Consider the following 24,192-nt stretch of genomic DNA (forward strand, 5'->3'; position numbering starts at 1 on the left):
ACACACAATCGTTGCAAGTGAATGTTGAAACACCCCACATGTCATGCATGAAAGCAATGAGATGATACTACACATTGAAGGATGAAATGAAAATGTATTAAAAATCAACTAGAAACGAAAAAAAATAGAAAAAACCACAAAGCAAAACAACCAAAAGAAGAAGAATGTTGATGAAAAAAAATTCGAAACACAAAGCACAATCCTAAAAAATGGTGTCCAAAGTCACAGTCACAAAAGAAATCCAAGTGTAAATGAAATATAAAACACATTGCTCCATGTGTCCAAAAAAAAATCCTAAAAAATCCATCATCCATCCAAGAACTATATACAAGATGATCCTGGGTCCATGAGCCCAAACAAATTAAACCTAACTATGTCAACTAACTAAAAACTGAACTATATACAAGAAAGTGGCGCATTGTCCAATCGCAACCAAATAAAAAAAAAAAAATTTAAAGGAAACCTACCACTAACTATATAACTATATACAATGGCTGCGGGCAAGTCCTGCGGCTCACTCTGTGATGTTGCCGGCCAGGGCATCATCGAACTCCATGTCGATGTCCTGGAGGCGGGACTCTGTCCTGGCCCCGAGGTCTCGCAGGGATAACCCCATGTTCACCTCAAACTCCCTGCGAGCTTCCTCGAGGCACTCAGCCCGCCTCAACGCCCGACGCATGGAGAACTCCGCCCTGACCATGGTGAGCCGCTCCTCTTCCGCCCGCTGCCGCTCCGCACCTATCCGCTGGACCAGCTGCTCCCACACGGAAGACACTACCATCCCAGGGTTCTCCTGCCCTCCGGCTGATGCCTGCCCCTCTGATCTTGATGGCCCCGAGCCATGATGCCTCCCACGTCGAGCCTGCTGCTGCCTCCGACGCCACTGTCTCTGCCAGCACGACGGCATCCAGGATGATGGAAACCACCGACACCGTCGTGCACGTGCCCTGCCCGATGATGCCGTCACATCCTCCATCTGCTGGGGTCCAGTTGCTGTGTTGTCCACCCCTGCTGGACCTCTGACTCCCGACTGTGGCAGGGATGGGATCCCCACCGAGCTGGCTGCATTGGTCGGGGCAGGTCCACAGGGGGCCCTGGTGGCACCTGGGCCGGAAGACGGCAAGGAGAACGACTAGCGTATAGTCTCCACAGAGGAGGAGAGGGCCGCCAGATTGGCCGACACATGCAGGAAACCCGCGAACATGGCCGATCCCAATTGGGCCACGTCGGCACGGTGCTCTTTGTGATGACGTGCGTGCTCCTCCTGGGAAGCACGCACGGCATCACGAATCACAGCCGTGCGCATCGCGACCCCAATCAGGACCTTCTCCACACGGCCAGGGGTCCCCTCGTCCGCAGGTGGAGGGGAGTCAGATGACATGGACATCCCCTCTACCTGCGGACGGGCCTGGGACGGGGCATCCCTGCTGGTGCAAGGTGGTGCACCCACAGGTTCAGGGACAGCGACATGCACAGGTCCCTCCACGGTGACCTGTGCTGCCTCCTGCCCCTGCCCCTGGACTGCACCACTTGCACCAGCAGGGATGCCCCCACCAGGCCCCATGTGCGCCTCAGTGGCGGCCTCCTCCTCCTCTGTGGAAACCACCAACCTGGATGGCTCCTCGCCGTCTACCGCCGTAGCAGGCCCCTGTGGGGGCTCACCCACCCCTTCCGCTGCAGCCGTGGGGGCATCCCCGCCGCCTTGCTCCACAGCGCCGTCTCCGCCCTCTCCTTCACTAGCCGCTGCGTAGAGAGAGACATAGAACACAAGCATCAGGGTACTGTACAATGGTCCCCTAGACAGGAAGCAATAGCAGATGAGTGCCACTGTCAAAGTACACTTCCATCATGTCACACCACAACACATGTGTCAGTCCAGGCAAAACACACACAGTGACAGTCATGGTGCGTGCCATGGACATTTCAATGCATGTCCAATGGACTCTCGAATCATACAATGTAATGGGACTCACATGCATCATGGGTCATGCCTATCACATGCACACACTTCACCTCAGTCACATCCATCTGGCCCTGTACACCCCAATCACAGTGCATACAAGGATGACTAGGCTGCATCAGTGAATCTGTACATTGTCACACACATGTGTCATGCATCCATGGCACTCACAAGTCACAGACACGCAGGTCAGGCACACAGACATGGATACCACATATGTATCTGGCATCAGCACCCATCCCTCGCCCCCACCCATGTCCAGGAACAGAGACTGCCATGCTCTCATGTGTGCAATCTGCACAGGGCTCCCCATGTCGCATTCAAACACATGCAACAACCGTGCGGTTCACACATTACAGGTCGCACATGCATTCCCATGATGTCCCTGCACACATACATGCGTACATGGCCTATGTCACACATGCAGGCAAGTATCAGACAACCAGCACACTGCAACATGCCCTGTCTCACACAGCAATGCTTGGCCACTTACCGCTCAACTCCAGACGGGTCTCCCTCTCAAGGACCTGGGCGTGGAGCGCTGGGTGTGCGCGTTCCAGGACCCTCAACTGGATGGAACTCATGCGGCCCCGGCCCCCCTCCACGAGGCGCCGGGCCTTCATGAGGGTCCTGGACCTCAAGTCTTCCCAGCGCTTCTTGACCTTCTGGATGGTGCAGGTTGCCACCCCCTCCGCATTGATGGCAACCACACAGTCGGCCCAGATCCTGTCCCGTCCTTCCTTGTTGGCGCGGGACGATCCGAAGAGGGCATCATACTGCCCCAGGACTTGCTCCACCAGGACACCAACTTCGGTGGCAGTGAAGCTGGTGCCCCTCTGCCTGGGGGTTGCCACTGGTGCCAGATGTTGATGTGCCCGACATGGCAACCCCAGGAGCAGGAGTGGGTGGGCAACTGGGTCCTGGGGCTGGGCTGTGGAGCGATGTTGTCCGAGTCGGGAGTCTTCTGTTCCAGCAGGGGTGGACACAGCAACTGGACACCTGCAGATGGCTGATGTGCAGGCACCAAATGGCAGGGCACAGTGGCAGCAGGCAGGCAGGCAGGCAGGCAGCAGCAGATGGCACGTGGGAGGCTGCTCGGGGCACTGGGGGGCAGTAATTCGGCCTTCTGGGCAGGAGCGTGGTCTTCCGTGTGTTTTCGCGTGGCCAGCTTGATACGGAGTGATTTGGCACGTGAAAATCCTGCACGTCAGCGTGAAAATCGAGGAAAGGCCCTTAGCGCGTAAGCGCGTCAGCACACGTACGCGATTTCATTGGACCAAAGGCCCTTACAGCGTAAGCGCGTCTGTGACGTTTTGCGCACGGGCGTTGCCCTGGCAGGGCTTGGTGATCCCGCCTGCCTTTATGTTCTGTACGTGCTTTTCGTGCGGTGCATGTGTTTTCCATCCGTTGGGGTTCACACGCTATTACTTCACAGCGGGTGTTGGCTACGCGTTCTTCTACACGCAAGGCAGACGGTGAGTGGTACCCCGCTCCCCCAGGCCCGATCGCGTGAAAAACTTCACGCGAACCCCTGATATACACGTAGCACGCTCCCCCAGGCCCGATCGCGTGAGAAACTTCACGCGAACCCCTGATATACACGTAGCACGCTCCCCCAGGCCCGATCGCGTGAGAAACTTCACGCGAACCCCTGAAATACACGTAGCACGCTCCCCCAGGCCCGATCGCGTGAGAAACTTCACGCCCGATCGCGTGAGAAACTTCACGCGAACCCCTGTAATACACGTACCCTGCTGAAATCGCGTGTGAGACTTCCCGCGCACCCCGGTATACACGCACACGTATTTTTTGTCAGCGGGTGTCCGTGTTTGTGCGTACCCCTTTGCACGTCATTTTTCCTGGAGGGCCACAGTATAGGACATTCATCATGGCAGTATATAGGTGCTATTTGTTGGCGCACCTTTTGGCGCACATTTCTTACAGCCGGAGAGATGCTACCGCCTGCTTTCTTGTGGCGGTCGTGTTTGTGCCTGTGCGCTGGTTTGAGCGTGCGCTTTTTTCCCCTATTCTATTCCATCAATACGTGTTGTAAGCGAGCGTGTGGGCGTTCCGCGCACTTGTGCCCTGTACTTTCCCCCGTGACGCCCACGTTTTGGCAAGTTGTTCCCCATTCCGAGTGTTACGCCCGTGTTCCGCCTACTTTTGTTGGGTGCGCCGCGCTATGTGCGAATTTCGCTGTGGCCTGTGCGATTTTCGCTGTGACCTGGCGCACGCTGTTAGATGGCCTGTGCGCCAACGTGCGCCGCGCACTTTTTTATCGCACATCCGCTGGTTTTCTCACGCACGGACTTCCATGAATCGATGTGCGCTGCTTTTCGTGCGATTTTCGCACTTGCACTGCGAATTTCGCTATTCCACTGCGATTCGCATGTTTTTGCCCACTTGCGCCGCGCTAATTATTCCATGAATCGGCCTGAGTGTTAATTTAAAGGTGATGCCTAAGGCATAGGTCAGTGGAGTATTCAGCACTGCAAGACTGTGAGGGCGAGCAAAGAAAACAGTCCTGCTACTTTGCCCCCCACCCAATGCAGTGTGCACAATTCCATACGGTCTCATTCGGACAGGGTAAGGTGTCCTGCTGCCAGCACAATGGGCGTGCTGAGCAGGAATTGCTCAGCACACATTGTCCTGCCAGCGGGACACTTTTGCTGTTGGCCACCCTCTTTGAGGTGCCGAATGGGAGTGGTGTCCCACTGACAAATGTCCCGGTCTAGCTCTCAAGAGAGCCTCTGGTGGGGAGGGGGGCAGCTTGCCCCACCCCGACACCCCGCTCGGTAAGCCACTGGCATAGGTGATGCAAGGTCATTTTTAATGGATGAGCATGAATTATGGCTGGGTGAGAATGGGGAGAAGGGGCCGGGGTGTGAAGGGTTCGCTCACTCTGGTGGGAGACTGACTGGGCTGCATCGGTGGTCGCTGGGGATATCTCGCTGTGTATGGGCTTGGTATGGGGTCATGGCCAGGAAGAGATGGGAGAGTATGGTGGGGCTCGGGCCGGCTTGGGCCATGTGGCTTACTCGAGCTTGACTCAAGTTTCGAGAAACAGACCTGGAAAAACAAAAACTCATCTCTGCTTCTTTGCACTATTGCCTTGAGGAAAATAAAAATGCAATTGTATATGACCAAGTGCGTGGCCATTGAGCTAACTGGGCACCAGCCCTCTCCCGCTGAAATGTGAGCTCATGGGGGGCCTTTCGCGCTTGCTTTTAGTTAAGCAGAGAGGGGAGGGAAGCCATTCCTGAAACTGACAGTGTTTTCGTGCAGACAAATGTATTTGCACAAACGCAGGAAAACTTTAAAGCTGCACGTTTACACAAAGGCTTTCCTCACCTCTCTGCCTAACAAAAATCAAATGCACACATCAGCAGATCTCTCATCAAGAATGCAAAACAACATATAGCACAACCTTGTGTGTTATTTCACGTAAGAAGGGAGGGGGATGATGTGCGCACTCACTTTTTGTTAAGCAGAGAGTGGAGGGAAGCCTTTCCTTAAGATCGAAGCTTTAACGTTTTGCTGCATTTGCACAAATACATTTTTCTGCAAGAACACAGTAAAACTTAAACGCCAATAGATTCAGGAAAGGTTTCCCTCACCTCTCTGCCTAACAAAAATAAAATTCACACATTAGCCTCCTCCCCATAGATTCAAGCAAACATATAATAACGTATGTGCTCTTTCACATCCGATGGGAAAGAGCGGATGTGGGCACTCTCTTTTCCTTAAGCGGAGAGGTGAAGGAAGCATTGTTGCATGTTAGCCCATTTTGTATGTGTGCAAGGAGTGTGTACATTTATTATGTAATGTGTCTGTGAAGGAGTGCATGATGAATGGGGCACTGGGCGTGCGTGTGAATCAGCGACTGTATGGTGAATGGGAGCATGAGTGAATTATATTTTTAAGTGAATTAATGTTTTGTAAATATGTGTATGTGTGTGCACGCTTATATGTAATGCTGGGCTGAGGAATTGATTTTGGCAGATAGAGGGTAGGGTTGGGGACATTGGGAGAGTTTGTAAGGGAGGGGGAGTGGGAGGGGTGGGGAAGCGGACATTTCTCTAAACATGGTATTTTAGTGGGCCTGGGATAAAGTAAGCATGATATGTGTCATGTGGTTAGAATGGCATTTTGGTGCAACCAGTCTAGTCATTTATTAATGTGGCATGACCTTTTTTTTTTTTTTACTGAGTATCTATAATAAATTGGGAATAACAGGTGTTATTATGTGGCTAATGAAAGTGAGCAGTCCCCAAAATACAATCAAAACTCCCCAATGAGAGTCAATAATGGACACACCCCAGGAGGGAATGAGACCAAGACCAAGTGTGGATGAAGTTAAAGGTAAAGTGTATCTAAAACCAAAATAGGGCAAGCAGAGAACTCTGCAAACTCCGAGAGCGCTCTGCCCAATATTACTCTAACATTACTTTAAAAAGGGTTACAGCGCCATAGATGACGACATAGTATACGGTACAAACATTACGTTTCATTGGATGAGCCGCAAAACCAGTATAACTCCATAGGCACCACCTTCAGATGATTGGATAGGTGCTTGGAGGGAAGATGCCACTTACCTTTGATACTTTCTTGTTGCCTTATAGAATATCTGCATTCACTTATCTCTGCATCTCTTCTATGCGCATCAGTCTTGCTTCATGTGTGATGTCACCATTCTGCTCTTCCATTCAGCTGTCCTGTTTCTTCTGGGATTTAATTCAAATGGTCATCATACTGTCTCGCATGCAGGTATGGTTTTCTCAATGGGAACGTTTCTTCCAGAATTCTCCTTGTTATCTGTTTCTGCAATGGTTTTGCTCGTGTCTCACACTCTGGGTCCCAACATATAGGCAATATTGGTGAGATGGTTGAGGTAGGGATACTTGTCTCCTTCTCTAACCTTTCCCCTCTGGGCGATTCATCGAACACTCTCCCATCACCCTTCATATCTAGACATCTCGTCTGAAGAAATGCTTCTTTGGGATCCATATCTTTATGACTCCCTTCAGGCATCCAGTTGATTTCACATGTTCATCCTTACTCCAAGCCATGAGCATGCACGGTCCACTTAGGCTGCAATAGATCCATTTTCCCACATACCTCTTATGGTTCTTTGGATACAGGAACTTCGTTCCCTCAGATGCATGAATACTGGCCTTCACAAAGTCTCTGATTTCTTCATCTGTCAGGTCTCTGGCCTTCCATCCTGATTCAACATCAATCATGATTTTCATCCCTGTGACTTTCTTTGCTGTCTTTTTGCATTGTGAGAGTATTATCCTGATTACACAAAATCCAAGAAACACCAACAGGATCAGGGCTCCAAGGAACTTGAACATGTCTGCCATCCATTGTGGAACCCAAGAAAAGAGCAATCCAAACCAGCTAACATTAGCAATGTCTTCCACGTTGTCTATCATCTGGACGTGTAGCTTCGTCAGCATCTCTATGACCTCTGTCAAGGTGCCATTCTCGTCATCGTGAGACGGTATGAGCGTGCAACATCATTCTCCGATTTTTTCACAAACACCTCCAGCCATAGCTGTAATCATGTCCAGGACGTATCTATTCTGAAGAGTCATCTGTCGTATGGCTTGCATCTCTTCTCTGATGGAACTGAATCATTTTATAGTAGTGTTGATTGTCTGCAGCAATTCCCATCTGGTAATTTGCAGCCATTTGGTATTTGCTCCAAATTGGATTCTCGGCATGAAAATGATCGTGAATATCGATGAAGTCTGGCTAAATAGTCTGTGTTCATATGGGATGGAGTCAAAGGCTTCTATTGATTTGGCTGAGAAATAGTTCTCCCTCTTCATTCTACTTATCAGCTCCACAGATCTCCTCTTACTCAGGTGAGCATCTGCTTTCGGGAAACGGTCAAACTTAAGTCACTTTTAGGAATCGCCAACGCTGGAACGTGAACATTCACTAGTGAGCATCATCCTCCCCAATCTTTAGGTTAATTCATGTACGCTCTTGATCCACAAGCCCAATAATGATTCATTATTACTGCTGTCCCAATGTTCATTCCTTATGCCTCAAAGATTCATCACAGCTCTGGGTCTCCTCGACTTTTCGTGTGCCATTGTTTCTGAAGCACAGCTTCACACTCTCCAAAGGCACTATCTGCAGGGGTCCTCCTTTATCTTCGACCCATGTCACTCGCTTAACAAGTTTCAGCCATAGATGCTTTCACAGCTTTTATGCATTTTCAATAGTTGGCTGGTAGAGACCCATTATTACACAGCCTCTGCAGATCACCACACCTTCTTCCCAACCGTCTGGTGATAATACTGATCCCCAAATCTGCACATGGCCTCTGTTTTTCCATCTACAAATGTCTTCTGCAGATTTTCCTGGACTTTCCAGGCTTCTGTTTACTTCCCATCTAATTCCCGCTCCTTTCACTCCAGGCTTTTCGTATTTGATCATGTGATTCTTAGTATGATTTCTTAGCTTTGTCTTTGTATCTTGGACATAGTCATCCTCATCTGGATCTGTCCATTCAGTTGTCTATTTGAGATAGGCTGTTCGACCCATGAACTGGCCTCCTGTGCGGCAGAATGCTAGGTGTGATATGCAGTGTGCAGTCAGGACATCTATTTCAATAGCTATGAAGATCTTGGACTTCCCCACGCTATAAGACAGGAGTGCACATACAAATCATTCCTCCATTGAGGTTCTCATTCCTCCATTGAGGTTCTCCTTCCTACTTCCTTCATATGCTGATACCATATGTTATTCCCCAAGTATGTTCTACTGTCCAGGTAATCATTCAACTCATGATCATCCTCCCTATTACTTCTGTTAGGTCTCATGCTTTTCGTATGTGCTTCTATTATCGACTCATGCAATATGTCAGCATAGTTCCTCCTCACTGGACCAATCATAGAAACATTTGTCAGTGTGCCGGGGGTTTTACATGTATTTCCTGTGTAGGTTTACTCAGCAAGGATCTTTTCCTTTGTCGCTCCTTTCGAGCCTGTTTCTGGTGCTCAAGAACAATCTCTATAAAACATTATTCTAAGGACATTTGTCATAGGACCAGGCAATTGTATACTCCCTACTGCAATAGGGATGATTACGTAGGGTCTAAGTCATTTAGTAGTTGCCACATCAGTACCCTCCTTTTGCATTGGAGGATACACATAAATAGTAAGCTGTGTGTACTGTAAGTGAGAGCAGTATCACTATGAACAAAATGCAGGTGTAAATGACGTATAAGTATGTCCATTTACAACAATAACTTCTTGCACATCATGGACATCTCTCGTGGTCTGTCATGATGATGTTGCTATTGATGCTGCCCATTCTTATTCTTATTTAAGGAAGGAAAAATAAACTTTAATCAGGTAACATCATGCAATACTCTGGAAGCTGCTGAGTCGGCTCCACAAGTTCCTCGACCAACTGGCTGCTACTGGACAATAAACACAAGTTCCCAGTGAAGATGCTGAATCATCCTTTCACCAGATTACATGAAGATTCTCCTTGAGCATGAAACAAAGTACTTTAACAAGTAGATTCTTGGATCTTCTCTGTCGAAAGTCTTATTCATTTCTGAATGTTCTTTCAGAGTAAAGGTTCACCTGCATTATTATGTCTCTCAATATTTCATTATGCGCTGCATTATTCCTCGGATCTCTCAGGAACGTGAAGACATCAGTTTGTCTCCCAATGAGACGTGGGCATTCCTCAACCAGATAGTAGAACACTAAACCAACCAGTCTATGCACATTATCAGCTGATAGGGGCATTTGTGTTTTCCAAACTGAACTCAGAAAGCTGAAGAACTTGCTCTATTATAGCTGTGAGCAATATCCTCATGATTGGACCAGATTTAGGATCTTGCAGGAACAGCTAAACGCTAGTAGTTCTCCCAACAAGTGCAGGGTATGCACGCAGGATAAAGAGAAAAACTGTAAGAATGATCTGTGAAACATTGTCATTGGGTACCACCATAGACACTTCCAAAAAGAAATTCAGTGAGAAAGGAATTGGGGAAGTGTTCCCTGTTCCAGTTGTTGAAAAGGAACTCCAAATCTGGCATGCTCTCCTTCTCGATCAAGACTTAAACGTGTCTCAGTCCAATGTCATCAAACTCCTGTGGCTCAAGAACAAATAATTTCCCTTAGCTCCTTTTTTAGTGACTGAAAAGATTGTCCCGAAATAAGCCACAGTCCAATATACTCCTGATCTTTTTATTCAACAGCTTCTGCCTCCTTCTTCCTCGCCATAGACCTAGTCTGCACGTGCTGTTGTTCATACCCGATGCTTGCTTCTGATGGGGCTGGGAGTGAAGGGTGTTCTCCAGTGTAGATGTTCACGTCTCCAAGGAAAATCTTTGCATGTCTGCATTGCACCTTGACTGCTGATGGTGTCATGTCTTCCACTATGAAGGGGATGTTGGAACGCGGCTCGTGCCACCTGCGAGTAAAGTTGTGAAGTTTGCTGCCTTCTTGCATTGTGTGATTATTATTCTGATCACACAAAATCCAAGCACCACCAACACAATCAGGGCTCCAAGGAACTTGAACATGTTTGCCATTCACTGTGATACCCAAGTAAAGATTGATCGAAACAGCTATCATCAGCAGAAGAACCATAAGTAGTTTGTGGGAAAATTGATATTTCGCAGCCCAAGTGGACAGTGCATTCTAATGACTTGGAATCAAATGAGCATGTGAAATCAGCTGGATGCCTGAAGGCAGAAATAAAGATATGGGGAGTCATTATGACCCTGACACTAAGGGGTTGTAAAAGGCTGCGGCGCCGTTAGCCCCTTAGCACCTAATTACGAGGTCCCTGTGCAGGACCCAACCTGAACGGCTGGTCTGGCCAGCCGTTAAAGTAGGGACCCGCAAAGGGACCTTTGAGGTAATTACGGTATCGCAATTTACGGTACCGTAATTACCGCCTTCCCCAGTCCCATTGAGCCCTATGGGGCAAAAATGGGAATGGGGAAGGGCCAATGTTCAATGGGGAATTACTGCCCCGCCAACCTTGGAATGGGGTGGTGATTCCCCATTGAACTTTGGCGGACTCGTTACAACACCGGCAGCATCCATGGTGCTAATAACGCCATGGGTTACCGCCAGTGTTGTAATGAGGGCCATGGATCCCAAAGAAACATTTCCTCAGACAAGGATGTCTAGACATGAAGGATGATGGGAGAGTGGACGATGAATCACCTAGAAGGGAAGTGTAGAGGGGAGCCAAGTACCCCCACTTCAACCACTTCACCCATATTGCCTATGTGTTGGGAACTAGAGTGTGAGACACAAGCAAAGCCATTGAAGATACAGATACCAAGCAGAATCCTGGAAGCAAGGTTCCCATTGGTAAAACCATACTTGCATATGAAACAGTATGATGGCCATTTTAATGAAATTCCAGAAGAAAAAGGACAGTTGAATGGAAGAGAAGAATGGTGACGTCACACAGAGTCGAAACTGATGTACACAGAAGAGATGCAGAGACAAGAGAATTCAGATATTCTATATGGCATCAAGAAAGTATCAAAGATAAGTGGCATCTTGGGATCAAGATGAAGAAACTTGTGCTACAGAAACGAGAGGATATGAAGTCATTTTACATGTGTACATATTCAAATAAACGCAAGCCCGACAAAGTATTCTTGAGGCTAGCTTCATAGTGAATAGATTGTGGCATGCGCCAACGTATACATATGTATAGGAATGATAAAAGAATGGATGTTTCCACTACGTATTATAGCAGAGCTGGACTAAAAAAGAAAGGCCTCTTTTCCAGTGTGTTGCAGTTAAAACGTAATTGAATTAACAGGAGTGAAACTCAGAAAGACATGCCTCAATGAGCCCAAGAAGACAAGGTCATATCGGGCTGGGGTGAGCAGACATTGGATACAAATCGTGTGAAAGAATGAAACTCCCGTGCAGAAGACATGGACATAAACAGATGTCAGAGGTCTATCAGAAACTAGTATTTTAAATACACTAGAGTTCAATTTTGTGGTCTTCAGTCACATGGAAGGATGAAGTTGGATGAATATTATGACCACACCTACGCATGAAGGCAGAGCGTGCCTTCACGCCCCTGAATTCTCCAGAGCAAAAGAACACTCTCAAGGACAATTTCAAAGTACTAATTGACAGCAGACCACTTAGGTTGTGTTAGATGATATCCTAATTGGTGGGAAGCTATGTTTAAGACTAGCTCACCAGCACCTGGATGGCCAACCTGTCTGCTGCTAACATAGGTGGAAAAGACCTGACAGTGGTTAGAATGCCAACCAATGGTAGTGGGCTGCATGATTAAGGGTCCTATAGTTTTTGTAACCAATAGGACGTTGTGTATTTAGTGATGTTCATAGTGACCTGTTTTAGGGGAGGGCTTAGTTGCCCCACCTGATGTTAAGAAGCCTATCACTTTCACTTTCTCAGACTAGTATGGAACGTATACTTAGATGTTCCCTTACACCCAATCACTTTCTCCAATAGGTTTTTGTAATTTGCCATGTAGGATGACATTAATAAAATGTAGGTTGAGGTTTTTTTGTTATAAAACATTGTTTTTTTTAAGATGCATAGAGAGAACCATGCGCTGAGACGTCCGTTGATGTCGGTTGTACTCCGTTTTAGATCATTGATGTTAAAACAGTTATCCTTTTGCCAAATACCTGAGTCGTTTTGATTATTGATGTTTGAGTAACCTCTGCATCCCCATTCATCTCAAGGGTATTGCTACCTCCTCTTAAAGGGCTTGAGTCTTCCAGTTCAACGTCATCAAGGTAAATTGATTACTGATTGGATTATGTAAAAGCCAAGCAGAGAAAGCAATAAAAGAACCAATGACCTTCCACACAGAGCAGACAATTTCATTTAACCTTTACACCTTAAAAGGATTGTATCATTCAACCAAAATCATATATTTTATGTATACAGCCAGGAAGTCGACAGTCTCTCCTGAGGTAGTCTCTGTGATGGTTCCCGTCTGCATGGATCTTTCAATCAAGCATCATAGTTTATTTATCCATATATTGCATAGGAAACATGGCAGATTTGAAATTGACCGTCTGCTGGCACAATTATGGGTTAAATTGCCCCATTATCCATATGCTATTTTGCAATGGAACACAAAACGATTAGACACTCAATCAAGAATAGTAAAGAACTATTCCAATGGGTGTCGGAAGCTGGTTGGATTTGGGAGGGAAACAGGTGTAAAATAATGAGTTAATAACTGCAACTAAGCCTAGGTAAATCAACCCACAACACCAACACCCCACTGCACACAAAAATCCTTGCAGGCATAAAATGTGGATTTGGAGCAATACGTGAGAGCCCTCCTAAGAATTGTGATGTACAAATTTCTCTAAGGTGTGTGGACGATATTGTGTAGCCTATACACAGATTCAGGCATTGCACAATGATTTGGCTGAGAGCGTCATAGTGGCATTGGATTCAGGTATTCCCATGTGGATTCTGGCAAATTCAAGGGCAGCAAACAAGCTTGAAAGATAATATATATAGAAAAAGCAACTTACTGTTCCTTTGTGCGCTGGCTGCAGGAGATAAGGCAGGTGTGTGTGTGTGTGTGTGTGTGTGTGTGTGTGTGTGTGTGTGTGTGTGCGCGTGCGCGTGTGTGTGTGTGTGTGTGTGTTACTTGAGATTTGAAATCAATAACATTTTAAGCTTAGAAGCCTTTCTTTTTTTTATTTACCCTGGAAGCCAGGCACTCATGCAGTTTATTTGAAAAGAATATTGTTTTGTCGTTTCTTAGGAAATCATTTTATTTTGAATTGTGATTTCAATTTGAAAATTGTGTTACTTAAGTTGAGGAAACATTTTCATGTCTCTTACATTTGAAGGCAAATTATTTGCAAAGCCATGTCCACAATTGTCATGGGTTGTTCACTAACCTGCTACGTAGAGCATGTAGTATTTGCCATCGTTGAGCGATCCAAATGCACTCTGACCACCCAACGGGCGTGTGCATATCAGGGCATCTTGTCCAGCCCACACATACACATAGTACATTGAAAAACTGAAAACCCTGCCACTTTCCTCACAGAAATGTGTACTGGCGAATACCTGGCAAGACATGTCTGTGTGACATTTGAAGGGGACGAGGAGGACATACCCAAAGCAAATGACAGCCCACTTCAGGAGGAACGGGGGGTTGGAGTTCCTCTTCATTGACAGTTCAACAACTTTTGCCCAGGGGACTGGCCTAAGGCATACTGGGGTGGCAGTTGTGCTCCTAGTTGATGGGGAGTTTGTAGTGATTGTCCAAAAAAGATTGCCTATGCACTATTCAGCTCAGTCAGCCGAACTCATAGCTCTTATTGAAGCACTTCTAGCGTCCCAAGGTTTCTGCATAACTTTCTACTCTGCCTCCACCTATGTCACCACAATGGTGCATTCAGGGCTTGCACAATAGAAAAGTAGGGGGTTCAGAAGGGCTCACGGGTCTCCGGTACAACATTCAGCATTAGTAGATCAACGAATAGAGGCACTCTCCCAATCCTTCATGGCGGTGTAGGTGGTGAAATGCACTGCCCACACAATTAACACTGATGAGGTATCACTTGGTAACATCACCACAGATGAGTCGGCAAAACAAGCAACGTAGCTCCATGTGCCAGCAGTTTCAGTATATACAGTTATAGCACAGGGTCAAGGGAAAATGCCCGAATCTTACAACTCGTTACCAATTGTACAGGTCATTGAATTACAGGGTTGTGCACCACAGGAGGAGAAGGATTTATGGCAGAAAAAGGGATGAAGTCTGTCCCTGACAGAATTATTATGGTGGAAGAAATGACAGGCAAAGCAGTAATGCTGCACATGCTTTTGCTGGTCCTTTTCACCGGCTGCAGAATCCATCACATGTGTTGCAACATCATATTACTACCAAATAACTGGAGGGATGGTTTGTCCCCGATCTTCAGGAGATGCTGGCCAGAATGGTAATTGATTTGAACACCTGCCAATCTTTCAGTACTGGCCACAGCCTGAGAACTATTCAAAGTACCCTTCCACACTCAACTGGACCATTCCATTAACTGCATATCGATTACGTGGACATGGGTGAAAGATAAAATGGGAGCCGTCATCTGATTGTAATTGTGTGTCTCTTCTCTTGGTGGGTGGAGGCATCTCCTTGTGCACATCCGATGCAAAAAGTGCAGCCACATTTTTGGTGAGAGAGGATTTTCCTCACTGGGGTGTGTGTAATGTATTAAGATCCGATGATGGCACACACTTCTTTAATGAACTGCTCAAGGCACTAACAGCATTTTTTGTTATTAAACATCGAATGAGCACAATTTCCCTCCTGAAGCCAACTGAGTCATGTAAAGGATAAACGGGCTATTAAAAAGCAAGTTGTAAAAACTATACACCACGTTAAAGAATAACTGGGTCCACTGCTTGCCCCTGTCCTTTTTTAGCATATGCACGCAGCCCTGTCAGAAGAACTTCAGATGCTTGCAGTGCTGCTTCCATTCTAGGGGATGAGTTCCGAGATTACCTTTCTGCCTTAACAAAAGCAATAACATTTATTTCTCAATAGCTTGCACCTCCATGGTCTGAGGACCCAACCAGCGCTGCAACTACCTCAGTGACGTCACCACAACTTCAGCTCTTACCAGGGGACCAGATCTATGTGAAAAATGTCTGCAGCTGAAATTAACCTAGATACAACAGTCCCTTTACTGTTGTACGCCACCCTGCTAGCAGTTAAAGTTAAGAAGCTGCGGTATTGATTTCATCTTTCAGACATCTGAATGGCCCCCCATGCCACACCTCCCGCACAAGTCGAATAACTGTTAAATGTGCAGGACCTGTTACACTGACTGATTCAATCACATCTATTCATGTCCATGAGCTTCTGTATATGATAACAAGTTACAACTTCTCATTTTTTTGTAAAATTTGTTTTTTTCTTTCATTTTTTTCAGTGATCTTTTTACAATTACAAATTGTTGTTCTGCTACGCACAATTTGCACATCTTAATTTCATAGCTTTCTCTCTCTCTCTCTCTCTCTCTCTCTCTCTCTCTCTCCCTCCCTGTTGCTCTCTTTTCCCTTATGCCTCTGTGGGTCTCGGAGCATCCCTTCCATTTACTGTAACAATTAAACCACATACACATGTATTTAGAAACAAGCGATTTGTACGTTCGGCTACACACTCTGACTTCCCAAGTTTTTCTGTAACTATGCTTGTGTTATTTATTGTGCCTCTGGTCTGATAGCCCTGTCTATGTTTGGATTGGAGATATATTTAGGATGTAGTTTTATATGGGTAGTACTTATAAAAGTGAGGGAAAGGGGAAGTTGAATATTACTAGAATTTTGTAATCACATAGCATTTTCTGATGTTTCTGAAATACATAAAATTGCCAACAAAGCTGTCATCAAAGCTAATACAACTGATTTTAACACAAATGCATCCCGTGAGCAAATGATAAAGTAAGCTAAGCTGGCTATGATTTGATATGATATGATGTGGCATTAACAGCGCACCTGTACACAAGTGTGTCTAGGCGTGACAAGGAGGGGGAAACAAGGGAGGACAAAATAACGATCTTACTGGGGCTTGTGTCATTCAGATCGCACAAGTTCAGCGAAGAGGAAAGGGGAGAAGTGCCAGAGGGGAGGGGAGGGGAAGGGGAAAGTACAGTAAACTCACAAGTCATGTTATTTCCTAATGTGTTTCTTAACATTACTGCAAATTCACATTTTCCACATGGTAACCCATCTAAATGTTTCAAACGACAGCTGAAAAGAGCCAAGTACGACGAGCATACTGGATTAGGTTAGATATGTTAGAAGATGTTCACCACCCAGAATTAAGCAACAGTTGGTATGCAGACATGAGCTCAGTAGGGAAATAGAAGATTAATGGGAGCTGTTACATGTTTTCCTTGATGTCAAATGTGTCAGGGGCACACAAGGTATTTATGCTGCAGGAGACTCAGCTTTTGGAGGCTAAATGCTTGGCCAATTTAACATTGTGCAGGTTGTGAAGCATGTTTCCTGCACAAAGCATGCAACTTGCGATGATGGATCTGGACAAACTACAATGTGCCCGCCAATCCAAAAGCCTGCAGAGCTTGCAAAGACTATAACTGAAGGTGGAGGGTCTGAACATTGTAGAAAACAGATGGCAGGAAGCCATGATGAGCTGCATAGTTGCAGGCCTTGTGGGATTCAGGGAAGAAGGGATCCAAAAGCTGAGTACAGTGTACAAGCTCAGGTGGATCTAGGCAATGAAAAAGCCAGTAAAAGTGCAGAAACTAATATAATATGAACTGTGTTTTTTATTACAAAGGAAACATATTTCTGGGGTCCAACAACAAGTGCAACAAGACACTGTATATTCCAGATCTCAAGAAGGGGACAGCAGCAGTAATGGACAACTATTAGGTCTGCTGCCAACAGGAGTTTCTGCACCTCCCAGCACTATGGATGGACACCTGCTTGCTGGCCTCATTGAACTCATATCTCCTGGTGGTCCCTAAAAAGAGCACTTAATCGTGAGACAGGGTGGCTTGACAGCCCCAGCAACAGTTCCTCAGCAATGGAACATATTCAGTATCCTGCCAGAAAAGGAGAAGAATGAAGAATTGTGGAGAAAGCAGAGATCCAACTATCTGTCTCATGATTCCTCACAATTGCTCAAGGAGATCCCAGATCAATACAGACTGTATAGTAATGAAGAAACATTGTTTGCATCACTATTATTACCTGGAGTACAAGCAGCAGCCAATGCCAAGTGGCTCCAGATCGTCTGCTGGGCGATGATACAGCTGGAAAATGACACCGAACCAGGCCTCAGTGCCCTAAAGCTTGAGATGTGAGCGATAAGGTTGATGAAGCTGCAAAACTGCTATGTGCTGGACTTGCTTACAGCGATGGAAGGTGAGGCCTGCTAAAAGATAGGTGATTCATATTGCACATACTTACCCCCAATTGATGCCGATAACGGGTATCTCACACACATAATAGAGATCTTGCACACCTGTTGCACCCACATACAGACAGAGGCTGGCATCCAGAGAAGTGACTGGTTTGACTACCGTTTCTCTTGGGCTCCATCATGGATGGGGCGATCGTGAATATATTGGTACCAGTGATAGTGTTTGTGTTAGTGATCTTCTGCACCTGCCAGATGAGCATTTGGTGCTGTGCCAAAGCAATGCCTTGCACTGCAATAATGATATTTTCAATTGGACTACTGGGCACACCTTGCGGGACAAAAGACAGCCAGGTACAAACAGATGACCCTAACAGACCCCTCTTGGTTGCAATAGAACAAAGTCTTCAACCCCCCCCAGGCACCATCACTACTCCGAGACCCCGAGAATTATGTGGAACACGGGGTCGATTTAGCAAGGGACAGGGAGTGTGTATATATATATATATATATATATATATATATATATATATATATATATATATATATATATATATATATATATATTTGACATGTTTTACCCCAGAGCAGTACGCACAAGCAGAAGAAAGTTCACATTCTCTGCGCAAAGCATGGGCCCAAGGAAGGAACACCGCCATATTTGTAGGCTGAGCAATTGGAGAGGGAAAGAATAGAGAAGGAGGTACGGGAAAGGTTTTCTTGGCAATTCGATAATGTGGGATTAATGAAAGGGGGAAATGTCGGGAAATGGGGGAGATTGTCCCAGGCCCCCAAGAGGCTCTGAATTTGGAAGAGGCCCAAGAGTGTGCTATAGATGCTTAGGGAGGTTTTAGGGGGCAGGGGGTGCTGATAGAAGCTGCTTTATGGGTAGGCTATTATGTGACTGGGTGTAGATCGCACTAGAATTTGAAGTGCCATCTGACAAAACAGCAGCCATCTTGAAATCGAGGCCTGGTGCTGACCGCAGTCAGAACAGTAGCCCAGACATGGGACATAAAGATACATATGTGAATGTAGAGGCAGGTTGCAGCCTGGGCAGCGGTGGGAAAGGCCAAACCTGTGGGGACTCATAAACCTCCTATTGTCTTATACTATTACCACATGTAAACCGGAAGGGATGAAGCCTGCAAGGCCATTAGGCAGCCTGGGCACAGTTATTCTATGTGAAAGAGGGCACAAGCCTTTGACCTACCCCAACCAAGTCTTAAAATATACAGGGTAATTCATAGAATTCAGCGCACAAGTAGCGCACGCGGCTGGCGCACAGCGTGCGCGTGCGATAGTCTGCGCCAGCCGCGTGCGCCAAAACCGAATCCGGCGCACAGCGTATTCATGGATTTTAGCTTCCCCAGGCAGCCGTGGCGCACAGTGGCGCAGCGACTCGCTGCAGCGCCAGTTACGCCCCCAGGAACGCCCCTTGCGCTGGGAAATCTCATAAAAATCACAAACCAGCGCAAGGGGCTGCGCTAACCCTGGACCATCACGGCAAGCGGCCCATGCGATTTTCAAGGGTGCGCGGGAAGTTTCACACGTCAAATCCCAGGCTACGTCCATTTCAGGGGTGCGCGGGAAGTTTCACACGCGAAAAGCTAGGCTACGGGAATACCAGGGGTGCGCGGGAAGTCCCACACGCGAAAAGCCAGGGTACGTGTATTTCAGGGGTGCGCGGGAATTTCCACACGCGAATAGCCTGGCCGCGTGTATTTCAGGGGTGCGCGGGAAGTCCCACACGCGATTACAGCAGGGTACGTGTATTTCAGGGGTGCGCGGGAAGTTCCACATGCGAATAGCCTGGCCGCGTGTATTTCAGGGGTGCGCGGGAAGTCCCACACGCGATTACAGCAGGGTACGTGTATTTCAGGGGTGCGCGGGAAGTTCCACACGCGAATAGCCTGGCCGCGTGTATTTCAGGGGTGCGCGGGAAGTTCCACACGCGAATAGCCTGGGCGCGTGTATTTCAGGGGTGCGCGGGAATTTCCACACGCGAATAGGCTGGGCGCGTGTATTACAGGGGTGCGCGGGAAGTCCCACACGCGATTACAGCAGGGTACGTGTATTTCAGGGGTGCGCGGGAATTTCCACACGCGAATAGCCTGGGCGCGTGTATTTCAGGGGTGCGCGGGAATTTCCACACGCGAATAGCCTGGGCGCGTGTATTTCAGGGGTGCGCGGGAATTATCACACGCGAATAGCCTGGGCGCGTGTATTTCAGGGGTGCGCGGGAATTTCCACACGCGAATAGGCTGGGCGCGTGTATTACAGGGGTGCGCGGGAAGTCCCACACGCGATTACAGCAGGGTACGTGTATTTCAGGGGTGCGCGGGAATTTCCACACGCGAATAGCCTGGGCGCGTGTATTTCAGGGGTGCGCGGGAATTTCCACACGCGAATAGCCTGGGCGCGTGTATTTCAGGGGTGCGCGGGAATTTCCACACGCGAATAGCCTGGGCGCGTGTATTTCAGGGGTGCGCGGGAATTATCACACGCGATTTGGCTTGGTACGTGTATTACAGGGGTGCGTGTGAAGTTACACACGCGATTAGGCTGGGTGGGTCCTGTCACCCTCGACGGCCCCTGCAGGCAGCCCACAAAACAGGGGACTACCCTGCACACCTGCTCATGTCTCCCACCACCCCCACCCCCCCAGTCACCAGGGGTACCCTCCACCAGGCCCCCACTCATGTCTCCCACCACCCCCACCCCCCCAGTCACCAGGGGCACCCTCCACCAGGTCCCAACCATGTCTCCCACCACCCCCACCCCCCACCATCCAGGGGCACCCTCCACCAGGCCCCCAACCATGTCTCCCACCACCCCCACCCCCCCAGTCACCAGGGGCACCCTCCACCAGGCCCCCACTCATGTCACCCACCACCCCCACCCCCCCAGTCACCAGGGGCACCCTCCACCAGGCCCCCACTCATGTCACCCACCACCCCCACCCCCCCAGTCACCAGGGGCACCCTCCACCAGGCCCCCACTCATGTCTCCCACCACCCCCACCCCACACCATCCAGGGGCAGCCTCCACCAGGCCCCCACCCATGTCTCCCACCACCCCCACCCCCCAGCAGTGCAGGGGCAGCCTCCACCAGGCCCCCACTCATGTCCCCTATCACCCTCACCCCCCCGCCACCAGGGGCACCCTCCACCAGGCCCCCACTCATGTCACCCACCACCCCCACCCCCCCCAGTCACCAGGGGCACCCTCCACCAGGCCCCCACTCATGTCTCCCACCACCCCCACCCCCCCGCCACCAGGGGCACCCTCCACCAGGCCCCCACTCATGTCACCCACCACCCCCATCCCCCCAGTCACCAGGGGCACCCTCCACCAGGCCCCCACTCATGTCACCCACCACCCCCACCCCCCCAGTCACCAGGGGCACCCTCCACCAGGCCCCCACTCATGTCTCCCACCACCCCCACCCCCCACCATCCAGGGGCAGCCTCCACCAGGCCCCCACCCATGTCTCCCACCACCCCCACCCCCCAGCAGTGCAGGGGCAGCCTCCACCAGGCCCCCACTCATGTCCCCTATCACCCCCACCCCCCTGCCACCAGGGGCACCCTCCACCAGGCCCCCACTCATGTCTCCCACCACCCCCACCCCCACCATCCAGGGGCAGCCTCCACCAGGCCCCCACCCATGTCTCCCACCACCCCCACACCCCAGCAGTGCAGGGGCAGCCTCCACCAGGCCCCCACTCATGTCCCCTATCACCCCCACCCCCCCGCCACCAGGGGCACCCTCCACCAGGCCCCCACTCATGTCACCCACCACCCCCACCCCCCCAGTCACCAGGCGCACCCTCCACCAGGCCCCCACTCATGTCTCCCACCACCCCCACCCCCCACCATCCAGGGGCAGCCTCCACCAGGCCCCCACCCATGTCTCCCACCACCCCCACCCCCCAGCAGTGCAGGGGCAGCCTCCACCAGGCCCCCACTCATGTCCCCTATCACCCCCACCCCCCCAGTCACCAGGGGCACCCTCCACCAGGCCCCCACTCATGTCTCCCACCACCCCCACCCCCCACCATCCAGGGGCAGCCTCCACCAGGCCCCCACTCATGTCCCCTATCACCCCCACCCCCCCGCCACCAGGGGCACCCTCCACCAGGCCCCCACTCATGTCCCCTATCACCCCCACCCCCCCAGTCACCAGGGGCACCCTCCACCAGGCCCCCACTCATGTCTCCCACCACCCCCACCCCCCACCATCCAGGGGCAGCCTCCACCAGGCCCCCACTCATGTCCCCTATCACCCCCACCCCCCCGCCACCAGGGGCACCCTCCACCAGGCCCCCACTCATGTCTCCCACCACCCCCACCCCCCAGCACTGTGGGGAACCTGCCAGCAGGCCCCCACACATGTCCCCCTGGCCCCAGGTCCTGACGATACACAATCATGGCAGTAATGGCCAGCATACCCAGCACAAACACCCAGGCAAGGATTGCATCCACCCACATAGTGAATGCAATCACATGACACAACCCCAATGCCAAGTATGCAAAAGAACACATGTCTGTCACACACACATACACAATGGGTGCAAGTGAATGTCAAAACCCATATCATGACATGTAACAAACCAATGAGAAAATAACACAAGTGTAAGAAAATATAAAAAATGTATTAAATACCAAAAATAAGTGAACTTTTCAAACATACAACGATGTGGCTAAGTAAATAAATGGCCCATGTCCGAGAACAAAAGTGATAAACAAAAAAACAAAGGAATAAAAAATTAAAATGATTTTGTCCAAAGCAATATCATGTCATAGGAAATTAATGAAAAACCATTACGTCATGGTGAAAACAATAAGAAATTAAAAAAATGTATCTCCCAAAAAAACAAACTATATACAGGAATGTTCCAGGGTCCATGAGCCCAACACCAAAAATGAAACCTACCACTAACTAATGAAAAATATATGTACAAAAAAGTGGCCATTGTCCGAGCGGTCCAAAATAATAAAAATAAATAAAGGAAACCTAGCACTAACTAACTAAATAACTATATACAAAGGCAGCGGGCAAGTCCTGCGGCTCACTTGGTGATGTTGCTGGCCAGGGCATCATCGAACTCCATGTCGATGTCCTGGAGGCGGGACTCTGTCCTGGCCCCGAGGTCTCGCAGGGACAACCCCATGTCCACCTCAAACTCCCTGCGAGCTTCCTCGAGGCACTCAGCCCGCCTCAATGCCCGACGCATGGAGAACTCCGCCCTGACCATGGCGAGCCGCTCCTCTTCCGCCCGCTGCCGCTCCGCACCTATCCGCTGGCCAAACTCCTCCCACACGGAACACACCACCATCCCAGGGTTGCCCTGCCCTCCGGCCGATGCCTGCCCCTCTGATCTTGATGGCCCCGAGCCATGATGCCTCCCACGTCGAGCCCGCTGCTGCCTCCGACGCCACTGCCTCTGCCAGCACGACGGCATCCAGGCTGATGGAAACCACCGACGACGTCGTGCACGTGCCCTGCCCGATGATGCCGTCACATCTTCCATCTGCTGGGGTCCACTTGCTGTGTTGTCCACCCCTGCTGGACCTCCGACTCCCAACTGTGGCAGGGATGGGATCCCCACCGAGCTGGCTGCATTGGTCGGGGCAGGTCCACAGGGGGCCCTGGTGGCATCTGGGCCGGAAGACGGCAAGGAGAACGACCGGTGGATAGCCTGCACAGAGGAGGAGAGGGCCGTCAGATTGGCCAACACATGCAGGAAACCCCCGAACATGGCCGATCCCAATTGGGCCACGTCGGCACGGTGCACTTCGTGATGACGTGCGTGCTCCTCCCGGGAAGCACGCACGTCATCACGAATCACAGCCGTGCGCATCACGACCCCAATCAGGACCTTCTCCACGCGGCCAGGGGTTACCACGTCCGCAGGTGGAGGGGAGTCAGGTGACATGGACATCCCCTCTACCTGCGGATGGGCCTGGGACGGGGCATCCCTGCTGGTGCATGGTGGTGCACTCACAGGGTCAGGGACAGTGACATGCACAGGCCCCTCCACGGTGACCTGTGCTGCCTCCTGCCCCTGGCCCTGGACTGCACCACTTGCACCAGCAGGGATGCTCCCACCAGGCCCCATGTGTGCACCAGTGTCGGCCTCCTCCTCCTCTGTGCAAACCACCAACCTGGATGGCTCCTCACCGTCTCCCGCCGTAGCAGGCCCCTGTGGGGGCTCACCCACCCCTTCCGCTGCAGCCGTGGGGGCATCCCCGCCGCCTTGCTCCACAGCGCCGTCTCCGCCCTCTTCTTCACTAGCCGCTGCGTAG

This window comes from Ambystoma mexicanum, chromosome 9 (assembly GCF_040938575.1).
Source record: "Ambystoma mexicanum isolate Mex_15411 chromosome 9, UKY_AmexF1_1, whole genome shotgun sequence".
Classification (NCBI taxonomy): domain Eukaryota; kingdom Metazoa; phylum Chordata; class Amphibia; order Caudata; family Ambystomatidae; genus Ambystoma; species Ambystoma mexicanum.